Consider the following 15086-nt stretch of genomic DNA (forward strand, 5'->3'; position numbering starts at 1 on the left):
TTTTGGTAGGTCAAATATGATGGCAGAATATAGTGTTAATGGCAAGACTCTTGGCAGTGTGGAGGATCAGAGGGATCTTGGGGTCCAAGTCCATAGGGGTAAGTTTTTTACGCAGGGAGTGGTGAGTCCGTGGAATGGGCTGCCAGCGACGGTGGTGAAGGCGATTATGACGGTCTTTTAAGAGACTCCTGGATAGGTACATGGAGCTTAGAAAAATAGAAGGCTATAGGTAACCCTAGGTAATTTCAAAGTAAGTACATGTTTGGCACAGTATTGTGGGCCGAAGGGCCTGTATTGTGCTGTAGGTTTTCTATGTTTCTAAGTCAGGCAGCATCTATGGAAATGAGTAAACAGCAGATATTTCGGGCCGAGGCTCTTCACCAAGACTGGAAAGGCAGAGAAGTCAGTCAAAGAAGATGAGGGAAGCGGAGGAAGAAGTACAAGATAGTAGGGGATATGTGAAACGGGGAGGTGGGTAGGGGTGAAGTAAAGAGTTGGAAAGTCCATTCGTGAAAGAGAAAAGGGCTGGAAGGAAAATCTGATAGAAGACCCTGGAAGAAAGGGAAGGGGTGGAGCACTAGAGGGAGGTGATGGGCAGGTAAAGATATAAGGGGAGAGAGGGACAAGAGATTGGGGGTTCGTGAAGGGGGAGGGCATTACCCGGAAGTTCGAGAAATCGATGTTCATATCATCAGATTGGAGGCTATCAAGATGGAATATAAGGTGATGCTTCTCCAACCTGAGGGTGGCTTCATCGTGACAGTAGAGAATGCCATGGACTGAATGTCAGAATGGAAATGGAAAGTAGAATTGAAATGGGTGGCCACCGAGAAATGTTACCCTTTGAGGCAGATGAAGTGAAGCTGCTCGCCGACGTGGCCTCACCGATATACAGGAGACCACACCTAGAGCATGGGATATAGTAGATGATCCCAACGGACTCACAGGTGAAGTGTCACCAAACTTGAAAGGACTGATTGGGCCTCTATTCCTCTCGTTGTCCTGCACCCACAATCTTGATTATATAATTGTGATTGACTTGTTACGTACTTTAATTATTGGTAATTCATTTCATATTATGTTTCGTGGTTCTAATTTTGGAGTATAAATTCGGCAAAGTATAACGCAATTGAATGATGTTCTGATGAAGGGTCTCAGCACGAAGTGTTGATTATTTACATCCTCCAGCATTGTGTGTGTGTTGGCATTGAATGTCCATCTTGCCCTAATATACCTCCACTGCAGCTCTTTCCAACTGTGATACCCTCTTCACCACCACCACCCCACCATGTAGTGGTCACAGTGGGTCACTTTAGTCCCATTTGATTTTTGGATTTAAACACTGGTTGAAAAAAAAGAAAAATGCAGCTTTGGAAAACTGAAAAACAGAACATAATCGACATACTGAGCATATGAAGCCACATTTGTGGAGAGGGAAACAGAGTTAAACGGTTTCAATTAGGTTTTTTAACCTGAATGTTTCTTGACCTGAAACATTGGCTTTATTTTTCTTCCTACAGATGTAGCCTGAAGTGCTGAATATTTGCAGCATTTTCTGTTTTGGTTGAAGAAGCAATGGGTCTTTGCCATGGTTTGGAGTCTCTTTGCTAAGAACAGTGGCTGCTGTGTATTTGATTCCAAGTTGCAAGTCTCCACCTTCTAATCCAGCAGAAATTTGTGCACATGCAACTCTTCCTAAATGGCAGCACTGTGAAGTCTTTTAACAGTCTGGGTGGTAAACATCAGCCAGTGGGCTGTGCAGGTGTTGTCTGTCTTTTACCAGACTGTGATCGGCTTAGTGCTATTACATGGGTCTTGTCTCCAAGGCCTCTTGCCATCCTGTATTGAGAGGGCTCATGAATCTTGGGTGATCCTGACTAGCTAACCTCCCACTTGTCCAGAATTGCTCATAGGACCCAGACCTTACGGCCCTCACCACAGACAGTCATGCATACCTGAAAAGTCTCCCATAAATTCCTATCATTGTGATGGATATTTGCTTGCTGGGCTGGGGGTGCTTTGTTTTTGCCAAGCTTTGCTTTTCTAAATACAGCAGCTGCCACTTGTAAAGATCAAACAATTATAAGTTAAAGTTCCAACTAATATTAAGTGTTTAGTTTCTGATCGTAAATGGGATCTAGTCTACAGTTGGTAATATCAATGATTCGGATGATAAAGTGGATAACTGGATCAGAATATTTGGGGATGACAAGATTAGGGTGTAGTGGACAGCGAGGAAGCTATCTGGCTTGCAGTGAGGTCTGGACCAGCTAGAAAAATGGCAGATGTAATATAATGCAGACAAGATGTTGCACTTTGGTAGGGCAAACCAGGCAAACACAGTGAACGGCAGGGCACTGAGGAGTGCAGTGGTACAAAGGGATCTGGGAATACAAGTTTATAATTTTTTGGAAGTGATGTCACAGGTAGATAGGGTTGTAGAGAAAGCTTTTGGAACAACTGAATTGACTTTATTTAAATTGCACATCCACCCCACAATGCGAGGGAGTAAAAATCTTTGCGTTATGACTCCGTCACAATGTACAGACCTGTGAATTTATAAGTCCAATAGCCTGTAGAAAGAAGCTGTCCCATAGACTGTTGGTCCTGGCTTTAATGCTACAGTACCATTTGCCAGACGGAAGCAGCTGAAACAGTTTATGGTTGGGGTGACTGGTGTCCCTGATGATCAGCCAGGCCTTCTTTACGCACCTGCTGCTGTAAATGTCCTCAATGGAGGCAAGCTCACATCTACATATACACTGAGCTGTCCGTAGCACTCTCTGCAGTGCCCAGCGATCAGGGTTGGTGCAGTTCCTGTACCAGGTGGTGACATGGCCAGTCAGGATGCTCTCAATAGTGCCCCTGTAGAAGGTCTTGAGGATTTGAGGGCTCATGCCGAACTTCTTCAGTCGCTGTAGAGACGCTGTTGTGCTGTCCGGGTAAGATCTTTGGTGATGTGTATACTGAGGAACTTGAAACTACTCACTCTCTCAACAGCAATCCCATTGATATTGATCAGGGCGAGCCTGTCTCTGTTCCTCCTGTAATCCACAATCAGTCTCATTTTTTAGACATTGAGGGAGATTGGCCTACATAAATCAAAGTACTGAGTACAGGAGATGTTATGTTATGTTGAAGCTGTATAAGATATTGGTGAGACCTAATTTAGAGAATTGTGTGCACTTTTGGTCACCTACCTACAGGAAAGGTTGAAAGAGTACAGAGAAAATTTACAAAAATGGTGATTGGTCTGGAGGAACTGAGTTATAAGTAAAGATTGAATAGGTTAGGACTTTACTCCTTGGAATACAGAAGATAGGAGATTCAATAGAGATATACAAAAACTATGAAGGGTATAGATAGGGTAAATGGAAGCAGGCTTTTCACGCAGAGTTTGAGTGGGACTAGAACTAGAGATATCCAAGGAGGAGGAGGAAAGGATGGCGGTGCAATGTAGCGCGCAGCGGCCACTCCGGTGAATGATATCTGTAATCTGCCAAGTAGGGCGCCGTGCACAATCCTGATTTGATGGAGACAGGCGTGAGAGAACGGAGGAACATCTGGAGAAACTTCTGAAATGCCTTTTTCGCTGCCGCTGCTACTGTGTGATCCAGAATCTCTGGAGGAGAAGGCCCCGAGTCCTCGGTTTTGCTCGTTGCTCGGCGGCCGGGGCGGGGTCGAGGCGCTCGGCAGAGATGGTGCTCAGTGCTCGGTGTCAGAGGCTCAAAGTTTTCGGACGGACTCAGAGTCAGCTGTGGTCTGGTGCTTCCAATGCATCGACAGTTCTCGGCGCCTGGAGGATTATGACAGGGAGAGTTTCTCCCTTCTGCCGCCGACTATCGGGAGTCGATTGGAACTTTGAGGCTTTTTTTTACTGTGCCCATGTTCTGTTCTTTATCAAACTGCTGTAACTATATAATTATGTGGTTTTGTCAGTGTTAGTCTTTGGTTTGTTCTGGTTTTTTTTGTGATATCACTCTGGAGGAACATTGTATCATTTCTTAATACATGCATTTCTAAATGACAATAAATGAGGACTGAGTGTCCTCATAATCTAATCTTACAATTAACCCAAGAATTATTGAATTACACGAGAGCTTTCATACCAGACTGCTCAGTTGTCAAAACCATTATAGGACAAATGGACACTGAGAAATGAAAAGCCTTTTGTTTTGAGCCCCAGAAGATTATGAAGCATCCGAGAAATTGAAAAAATGCAGTTCAGCAAGTAAAGGTCCTTCAGACAAGAGACCTAACAAAATCCTTGTTCTGCAAATTCGTATGTTGGCTAGAAAAAAACTCGGAGAACTTCGAGAAGTGGAAGTTCTGCTAATGATCTGCTAAACTTAAGAGCATTCTCTGATAGGATGCTGTTTATTATGTAAAACAGCAGGTTTGAAGGAGCAGCCTGTGATTTGGTCATCTGGGCCCAGTGTCTGGCTGACCTGGTTCGACTGTTTTGAACCGGTATACATTGGACAAAATTCAATTTTTTTTGAACTGGTATGCATTGGACAAAATTAAATTTTCCCCCTCTCATTTAGTCCTATGCTATCTACTTTTGGGAGTGATGGGTGAGTTGTGGGTTATATTTGGAGTATTTTGCACAATTCTGGTTATCTACTTATAGGAAAGATATCAATAAGTTTGAAAGTGTAAATTGATTGATTTTTCACGTGATTTCAGGTGTTAATCATTCGATTTTGGTGTTAATCATTGATAATCATTCGATTTCAGGTGTTCCCACAACCAGTGGTCTCCCTTTAAGGGCTCTTTATCTTATATTTCATGCTCATTATTTATTGCAATTTATTTCTATTTGCGCAGTTTGTTGTTCATTGATCCTGTTTACAGTGACTATTCTATAGATTTCCTAAGTATCCCTGCAGGAAAAAAAAATCTCAAGATTGTACGTGGTGATGTGTATGTATTCTGATAATTTTACTCTAAAATTTAATAAAGGCATTTTGAACTTTCTTCCCACTTCTAAAGATGCATGAGTTAGGGTTCGAAGTTGTGAGTATGCTATGTTAGTGCCGGAAGTGGTGCGACATATGTGGGTGACCGCAGCATATCTCTGATGCAAGTAACACATTTAACTGTATGGTTTAATGTTTTGATGTATACCTGACAAATAATGAGAGCTAATCTTTAATAAGTGAGAGACATGTCCCTTATAGATCAGTGTGGTCATCCACATGTGGAAGCTCAGGGGATGGAAGAGATTTTAAATGAATACTTCTTGTTTGTATTTAGTCCAGTGAATATGATGAAAGCTAATGATTTAAGGGAATGAATCATCATGTCTTTGTGCATATTGATATTACAAAACAGGGAGTACTGGAAACTTTAAGCCACATTAAGGAGAATAAATCACCAATGTTTGATCAAGTTTATCCTTGGATGCTGTGGAGAAGCAACGAAAGTGTTTGTATGTGTCCTAAAAGAGAAATTTATGTAATTTTAGGCCAGATGAATGGAGGGTGGATAATGGTGTGGCTTGAGCCTGTAAGACCATAAGACATGGAGCAGACTTAGGCCACTCAGCTCATTGAGTCTGCTCTGCCATTTCATTATGGCTGATTTATTGCTCTCAACTCCATTCTCCTGCCTTCTCCCCATAACCTTTCATGGCCTCACTTATAAAGAACCTATCAACTTCCACTTTAAATATACCCAATGACCTGGTCTCTACAGCCGCCTGTGGCAACCAATTCCACAGATTCATTACTCTCTGAATAAAGAAATTCTTCCTCCTCCTCCCCTTTCGAAAGGGATGACCCTTTATTCTGGAGCTGTGCCCTCTGGTCTGAGACTCCCCCATTGAAGGAAACATACTCTCCACGTCAAATTTTTCTGGGCTTTTCACCACTCAATAGATTTCAAGGAGATTCCCCGTCATTCTTCTGAATTCCAGTGAGTACAGGCGCAGAGCCACCAAACATTTTTCATATGATAAACCTTTCAATCCCAGAACCATTCTCGCAAATACCCAAGGGTGATTCCACACTTGGAATACCGCACACAGTTCTCGTCTCCCAGCTACAGAAAGGATGTCATTAAGTTGGAAAGGGTGCAGAAAAGATTCATACCAGGACTGGAGAGCTTGAGTTACAAAGGAAAGCTGGATACACTGCGACTGTGTTAAAGGTGTGGGTTCTGACCAAAGCGAAAAAACCACTGGAGTCGCTTTGCACTTTCGTGTCAAAAATCAAGCTTACAAAAATTAGCGAAAAGAAAACTGCCAATATTTACAAAAAGATATCTATCACGACACAATAAACAGCTCCATGTTATTTGTCCAGTTTGAACTCATCGCAGCAGATCTGAGAGCGAAGAACCCTGTCAATTATGCACAAAGTTAAATTAGGACTACACACGATTTAGACTAGATGCACGCCACAATGTAGTTACAATCATATTACAAAATAAACAAAAGTATCAACGCTACATACAGCACACAAACAATATATACACATTTGCACATCCCATCACTAAAGAAACAGAACATTTCCCCGTATATGGCGGGGAAGTACCATAAAGCCAATACCTTCTAAGAATGACAGCAGAACTACAGGTGTGTGTGTGTGTGTACAAAGTGCGTTGAACGAGTGTTCTCCGTCTCTGTCACAGATTGTTTTCCTGAGAACGTAAGACGCTCAGGGTGATGATGCAGAAGTATATATTATCACTAAGTGTGTAAATAAAGCAGATAGTCAGTTTTTTTTCTCTCAAGGTAGGGGATGCCTGTTGATATTTCGGGCCGAGGCCTGAGTTTCTCCAACATTTCGTGTTTGTAGCTCCAAACAGCGTAGCGCTCAACACAAGTCGCCGTCAATGACCCAGCGATCAAATGCGCAGGCGTGAAGCGTGATGAAAGTTCCCGAAATTGCGCATGCGCTCAGCGGACAAACGGCTCTGGCGGATCGGCGGCAGGTAGAGGCAGGGTTGCGGGTTGGGGATCCATCAGTACTGGTGTCGGCACCGCGGCTGAGGGAAGACTCCTGTGAGTTCCGGAAATATGGTGGCCTCGCAAATTCGGAACACTCTCGCTCCTTTCCCTGTCTGTCATCCCACCTCCGAATTCGGGCTCCACTGAGATTTCTGCTGACCTGCAATGGAGTTGGCGCCATTACACTGCGCATGCGCATTACTAGATGCGTGACGGATAGATGGGTATCTTATTCGTGGGGATTTCTGGGTAAAGTGGCTGTCATGGGTGACATTTTACCACTTTCTGTACCAGTCCGTAGGGTGTGTTTGGCAGCACAGGCGGAGGGAATATGAGTGCATGGGTCTCCAAAAACTCCCGAGTTCCAGCGACCGAATTCCAAGGATTAGGGACTCGCAACAAAAATATCGTTCCAATTTAATCTCCAATGAGGAATCTTAATTTACAGTCACTTAAAATACCAATTAGTGCTGTATGGAGAAATAGAACGAAATCCACCATACTAGGCAGTGCATTCCAGGCATGAATCACTCTGAGTAAAAAACTTACCCCTCCCACCCCCTTAACCTACCCCCTCTCACCATCAATGCATGCCCTCTGGTATTTGGCAATTCAACCCTGGGAAACACGTACCCTCTGTCCATTCTATCTATGCCTCTCATAATCTTATAAACATGTATCAAATCTCCTCTCAGCCTCCAATGCTCCAGAGAAACCAACCCAAGTTTATCCAGCCTCTTGTGATAGCACGTGTGTTCTAAGCCAGGCAGCGTCCTGGTGAACTACTTCTGCACCCTCTCCAAAGTCTCAATATCCTTCCTAAAGTTGGATGACCAGAACTGTACTCCAGATGTGGCCAAACCAAAGTTTTATAAAGTTGCAACATAACGTTCTGACTTTAGAACTCAGTGCCTCAACTAATAAAAACAAGCATTCCATGAGCCTTCTTAACCACCTTGTCAACCTGTGAAGCCACTTTCAAGGAGCTATGAACTTTGAACCCAAGATCTCTCTGCTCAGCAACACTTGGCCTTAACAGTGCACTGTATCCTTATATTTGCCTATCGAGGTGAAACGCCTCACATTTATCTGGGTGAAACTCCATCTGCCATTTCTCAGCCCATATCTGCAACTGATTTACATTGTACTGTATTGTTTGCCAGTCTTCTACACTATCCACAACTCCATTAATCTTGGTGTCATCTGCAAATTTACTAACCCACTCATCTATATTTTCATCCAGGTCATTCATATACATTACGAACAGCAGAGATCCCAGCACAGATCCCTGTGGAACACCACTAATTACAGACCTCCAGCTCAAATAAGTCACTTCCACCATTACCCTCTTGTCTTCTATGTGCAAACCTGTTCTGAATCTAAACAGGCAACTTGCTGCAGATCCCATACATTTTAATCTTCTGGGGGACTTTCATCCATGAGGGACTTTGTCAAAGGCCTTACTAAAATCCATGTAGACAACAGCCACTGCCCTACTACCCTCTCACGGTGGTGTCTGAAAAGAGGATGCTGTCTAAGTTGCATGCCATCTTGGCCAATGTCTCCCATCCACTACGTAATATACTGGGTGGGCACAGGAGTACATTCGGCCAGAGACTCATTCCACCGAGATGCAACACAGAGCATCATAGGAAGTCATTCCTGCCTGTGGCCATCAAACTTTACAACTTCTCCCTTGGAGGGTCAGACACCCTGAGCCAATAGGCTGGTCCTGGACTTACTTCCTGGCATAATTTACATATTAATATTTAACTATTTATGGTTCTATTACTATTTATTATTTATGGAGCAACTGTAAGGAAAACCAATTTCCCCCGGGATTAATAAAGTATGACTATGACTAATCTCTCTCATCACCTTGTCAAAAAACTCAATCAAGCTGGTAAGCCTTGGCTTGCCGTGCTCAAAGCCATTCTGGTTCTCCCTAATTAGGCCATATGTTTCCAAATGCTTATATATTTTATCCTTAAGAATTTTCTGCAACAATTTCCCTACAACTGACGTGACACTCACTGGTCTATAGTTCCCAGGATTTTCCCTTGTTCCCTTCTTAAGTACAGGTACAACATTATCCACTCTCCAGTCTCCAGGACCTCGCCTGTTGTTAGAGAGAACACAAAAATACTGGTCAAGGGCCACCATTAGTAAACTGGGGTAAATCCCATCAGGCCCTGGGGATTAATCCATCTTAATACCCCTCAGAAGGCCCAAAACTTCCTCTTCCTTGACCTCTAAAACTCCGAACACAGGTTGAAGATGGGCAGAAATGGCTCATTCTGATACAGACAGAAGAGCAATCAGAGAATTTGATGGTCAGTCCAGATGAGTGATCTGTGCCCAGTTAGAGGAGGAAGAGGTGTTCCTTCAACGTGGGTTGAACTACGCTGTTACAGTGTGATGTCAGAACTCACCATAAAGATTCAAATTATCACATCTAAAATGCTGTCCCTCACACATTGATGTCTTTTATAAATCTTACAGGGTTAGAAATGGCGAAGAATTTGTGAACGGGAATCTCAAACTCGAGCACCTCAGGTTTGCTGTCTCTGTGCACATTTTAGGGAGTGACCAGATAGTTCCTCTGTAACACCAATATATTTATTGTTGATCCTTGGAGATGAAGAATTATCTCATTCCAGCTGGGAATTTGCATTGTGACTGAGGTGAAGTTTTCTGTTGTGACTCAGTGAATCCACGAGAACTGACGTGCTGAGAACACTAGGTCTTCAACTGCATTGATTGCACAAGGGAGTCACTATGTCAGGCATCTGACAATGAATTGCTAGAGAATTGACAGTAGGGAGATATCATTCTCGTTCTGTCATGTGGAAGGGATTCACTCAGTTATCTGACCAACTGGCTCACTGTTCAGTTCACTTTGGGGAGAGGCTGTTCACCTCAGAATGTGGGATCTGACCTATTGACACACTAATCAGTTCACACTGGGAAGATGCCATTTACTTGCTCAGACCGTGGGAAGGGATTTCCACGGTCATCTCAACTGAAGCTACATCAACGAGTTCACACTAGTAAGAAACCATTCACCTGCTCAGACTGTGGGAAAGGATTCAAATCATCATATCAGCTGAAGGTACATGAGCGAGTTCACACTGGGGAGAGGCTGTTTAGCTGCTCAGACTGTGGAAAGGGATTCACTTTCTCATCCAACTTATATAGACATCAGCGAGTTCACACTGGGGAGAAACCATTCACTTGCTCAGACTGTGGGAAGGGATTCACTCGCCCATCTCACCTGCAGACACATCAGTTAGTTCACACTGGGGAGAAACCATTCACCTGCTCAGACTGTGGGAAGGGATTCACTCAGTCATCTGATCTTCTGAGACACCAGTCAGTTCACACTGGGGAGTGGTTGTTCACCTGCTCAAATTGTGGGAAAGGATTCATAGAAACATAGAAAATAGGTGCAGGAGTAGGCCATTCGTCCCTTCGAGCCTGCACCGCCATTTATTATGATCATGGCTGATCATCCAACTCAGAACCCCGCCCCAGCCTTCCCTCCATACCCCCTGACCCCTGTAGCCACAAGGGCCATATCTAACTCCCTCTTAAACATAGCCAATGAACTGGCCTCAACAGTTTCCTGTGGCAGAGAATTCCACAGATTCACCACTCTCTGTGTGAAGAAGTTTTTCCTAATCTCGGTCCTAAAAGGCTTCCCCTCTATCCTCAAACTGTGACCCCTCGTTCTGGACTTCCCCAACATTGGGAACAATCTTCCTGCATCCAGCCTGTCCAATCCCTTTAGGATCTTATACGTTTCAATCAGATCCCCCCTCAATCTTCTAAATTCCAACGAGTACAAGCCCAGTTCATCCAGTCTTTCTTCATATGAAAGTCCTGCCATCCCAGGAATCAATCTGGTGAACCTTCTTTGTACTCCCTCTATGGCAAAGATGTCTTTTCTCAGATTAGGGGACCAAAACTGCACACAATACTCTAGGTGTGGTCTCACCAAGGCCTTGTACAACTGCAGCAGTACCTCCCTGCTCCTGTACTCGAATCCTCTCGCTATAAATGCCAGCATACCATTTGCCTTTTTCACCGCCTGCTGTACCTGCATGCCCACTTTCAATGACTGGTGTATAATGACACCCAGGTCTCGTTGCACCTCCCCTTTTCCTAAACGGGACCTTTTCAGAATGGCAGGCGGTGACTAGTGGGGTACCGCAAGGCTCAGTGCTGGGACCCCAGTTGTTTACAATATATATTAATGACTTGGATGAGGGAATTAAATGCAGCATCTCCAAGTTTGCGGATGACACGAAGCTGGGTGGCAGTGTTAGCTGTGAGGAGGATGCTAAGAGGATGCAGGGTGACTTGGATAGGTTGGGTGAGTGGGCAAATCCATGGCAGATGCAATTTAATGTGGATAAATGTGAAGTTATCCACTTTGGTGGCAAAAATAGGAAAACAGATTATTATCTGAATGGTGGCCGATTAGGAAAAGGGGAGGTGCAACGAGACCTGGGTGTCATTATACACCAGTCATTGAAAGTGGGTATGCAGGTACAGCAGGCGGTGAAAAAGGCAAATGGTATGCTGGCATTTATAGCGAGAGATTCGAGTACAGGAGCAGGGAGGTACTACTGCAGTTGTACAAGGCCTTGGTGAGACCACACCTGGAGTATTGTGTGCAGTTTTGGTCCCCTAATCTGAGGAAAGACATCCTTGCCATAGAAGGAGTACAAAGAAGGTTCACCAGATTGATTCCTGGGATGGCAGGACTTTCATATGAAGAAAGACTGGATGAACTGGGCTTGTACTCGTTGGAATTTAGAAGATTGAGGGGGGATCTGATTGAAACGTACAAGATCCTAAAGGGATTGGACAAGCTAGATGCAGGAAAATTGTTCCCGATGTTGGGGAAGTCCAGAATGAGGGGCCACAGTTTGAGGATAGAGGGGAAGCCTTTTAGGACCGAGATTAGGAAAAACTTCTTCACACAGAGAGTGGTGAATCTGTGGAATTCTCTGTCACAGGAAACAGTTGAGGCCAGTTCATTGGCTATATTTAAGAGGGAGTTAGATATGGCCCTTGTGGCTACGGGGGTCAGGGGGTATGGAGGGAAGGCTGGGACGGGGTTCTGAGTTGGAGGATCAGCCATGATCATAATAAATGGCGGTGCAGGCTGAAGGGCCGAATGGCCTACTCCTGCACCTATTTTCTATGTTTCTATGCTTCTAACCCATGGTGGACGTTCATTTTTATTGGTCCAATATAACCAAGAACACGCATAGCGTATATTAGCCACCCAATAATACATTCTTAAATTAGGCAAGGCAAGGCCTCCATCCTTTTTTAATTTTTGTAAATGACATTTTCCAATTCTTGGTCTTTTATTATTCCAAACAAAAGATGAAATAATAGAATCAACCTGATCAAAAAATTTCTTAGTTAAAAAATAGGAATATTTTGAAATACGTAAAAAAATTTTGGTAAGATCATCATTTTAACTGTATGAATTCGACCAACTAATGAAAGTGTAAGAGGATTCCAACTAGAAAATAATTGCTTCATAAAATCCACTAAGGGAACTAAATTAGCTCTATAAAGGTCTCCATAATTTTTAGTGATAATAGTACCCAAATATTTAAAAGAATCCATAACTTTAAAAGGAATATCATCATATATAAAAGCAGAATCATTTAAAGGAAATAATTCACTTTTATGCAGGTTTAATTTATATCCTGAAAACTTTCCAAATTCATTTAATAATTTCAATAAACTAGGAATAGATTCTTCAGGATTCGAAATATAAACTAAGAGATTATCAGCATAAAGGGAAATCTTTTGAATAATCCCATTTATGGAAATTCCTTGAATATCCTTAGTTTCACGAAGTGCAATAGCCAAAGGTTCCAGCACCAAATTAAATAACAAAGGACTTAACGGACATCCTTGTCTCATACCCCACAAAAGTCGAAAAAAGGGGGATCTACAATTATTAGTAATCACAGTGGCAATAGGGTTTTTATATATCATTCTAATCCACTTATTAAAATTAGTACCAAAGCTAAATTTCTCTAAAACATTAAATAAATATTTGCATTCAACTCTATGCCTTTTCAGCATCAAGAGAAACAACACATTGGGGAGTTTTCGAGGGGGATGAGTATATAACATTTAACAGTCTCCAAGTGTTAGAAAAAGAATAATGGCCTTTTATAAAACCTGTTTGGTCCTGAGAAATAATTTTAGCTAGTATATTCTCCAACCGATTGGCCATTATTTTTGAAAGAATTTTGGCACCTACATTTAATAATGAGATAGGTGTATATGAAGCACAATCCGTAGAGTCTTTATCTTAAGAATTAAAGAAATAGAAGCTTCATAAAATGTAGAAGGTAACTCTCCTAACAAAAAAGAATCTTTAAACATTTCCAACATAGAAGGAGTAAGCAAATTTTCAAAATTTTTATAAAATCCTACAGAAAAACCATCTGGTCCAGGAGCTTTACCAGACTGCATTGGAAAAAATAGCTTTCTGAATTTCTCTTTCAGTAAAAAGAGTATCAAGAATTTGTTGATCTTCAACAGATATTCTAGGAAAATCAATCTTCTGTAAAAAGGCATTCATTTTAGAAGGATCAGCTGGAAACTCTGATTTATAGAGTTTACTGTAACAATCTTGAAAATTTTTATTAATATCTTCATAGTTACAAGCAAAGCTACCATCTCCCTTACGAATTTTTAAAATTTGTCTTTTAGCTCTAACTGCTTTTAGTTGGGATGCGAGTAGCTTATTACTTTTATCTCCAAACACATAAAATTGACTTTTTAATTTAAGCAAATTTATTTCAATAGGATGTTAATAATAAATTATATTGTGATTGAAGTTCAACCCTTTGTTTAAATAAATCAATATTGGGAGAAACTGCATAAGTGTTACCCAAATCTTTAATTGGTTTTGAAATCCTATCTAACTCTATTTTTGTATGTTTCTTAAGCTTAGCCAAATAGGAGATTATCTGACCTCGCAAATACGCTTTAATGTATCCCATATAATCAATTTCGACATATCTTCTGTGTTATTAAAAAGAAAAAAGTCTATTATTTGAATCTCTATAAATTTGACAAAGTCCAAACTTTGTAATAAGTTTTCTGGAAAACGCCAAGGCAAGTTTACATTACTAACATCATTCAATTCAAAAGTTAAGCATAAAGATGCATGATCCAAGACAGCAATAGCATCATAGTCACATTTCTGGACTTTGGACAAAAATCGGAAATCAGCTATAAAATAATCAATTCGCGAGTATTTGTTATGGACATGTGAATAAAAAGAATAATCTCTATCATTAGGATGTAGATTTCTCCACATTTCTATCAAACCATAATCAATTTAAAAGGAATTAATAAATGACGCTGAACACCACGGAAGCTGCTGATTGGTTGAACTCTTGTCAATCAAAGGGTTTAAACAACCGCTGAAGTCACCTCCCATCAGCAACATATATTCATTTAAATCTGGTAATAAACCAAATACATTTTTAAAAAAAGGATCATCTACATTAGGTCCATATAGATTAACCAAAACAATTTTCTGTTACAAATTGTTCCTTTAATAATTAAAAATCTACCTTTGCTGAGACGAGATCTTCTTGGATAAATACAATATTAGCTTTAATAAAATAGATACTCTCTTTGTTTTATTTTGACAAGTAGCATGATATTGAAGGCCCTTCCACGTTTTAAAAAATCTATTTTGATCGCCCATTCTGATATGCGTTTCTTGAACAAAAATTATACCGGGCAGGAATCGATTAATAATTTTAAAAGTCTTCTTTTGCTTAATAGGGTGATTCCAGCCACGTACGTTCCAACTAATAACGTTTATCTGTTTAATAACCATAGTATATTGTTTTAAACATGAAAATACACGCATACCATCGTGGGCTAATCAAAGATGGCGGTGATAAATAGAACCATATAGAAAACACGCATGCTCCGGAGCTCCATGATGGGGAAAAACCTGAAAAAGAAATCCTATAATAAATCCCAAAATGCAAAAAAAACCGAATCCTCCCCCCACCCCAAAAGGTAGAAATCCGGCAAAAAGGAAGGAAAAAGCAGGAATACCTCCCCA

Source organism: Mobula hypostoma, chromosome 2 (genome assembly GCF_963921235.1).
Source record: "Mobula hypostoma chromosome 2, sMobHyp1.1, whole genome shotgun sequence".
Classification (NCBI taxonomy): domain Eukaryota; kingdom Metazoa; phylum Chordata; class Chondrichthyes; order Myliobatiformes; family Myliobatidae; genus Mobula; species Mobula hypostoma.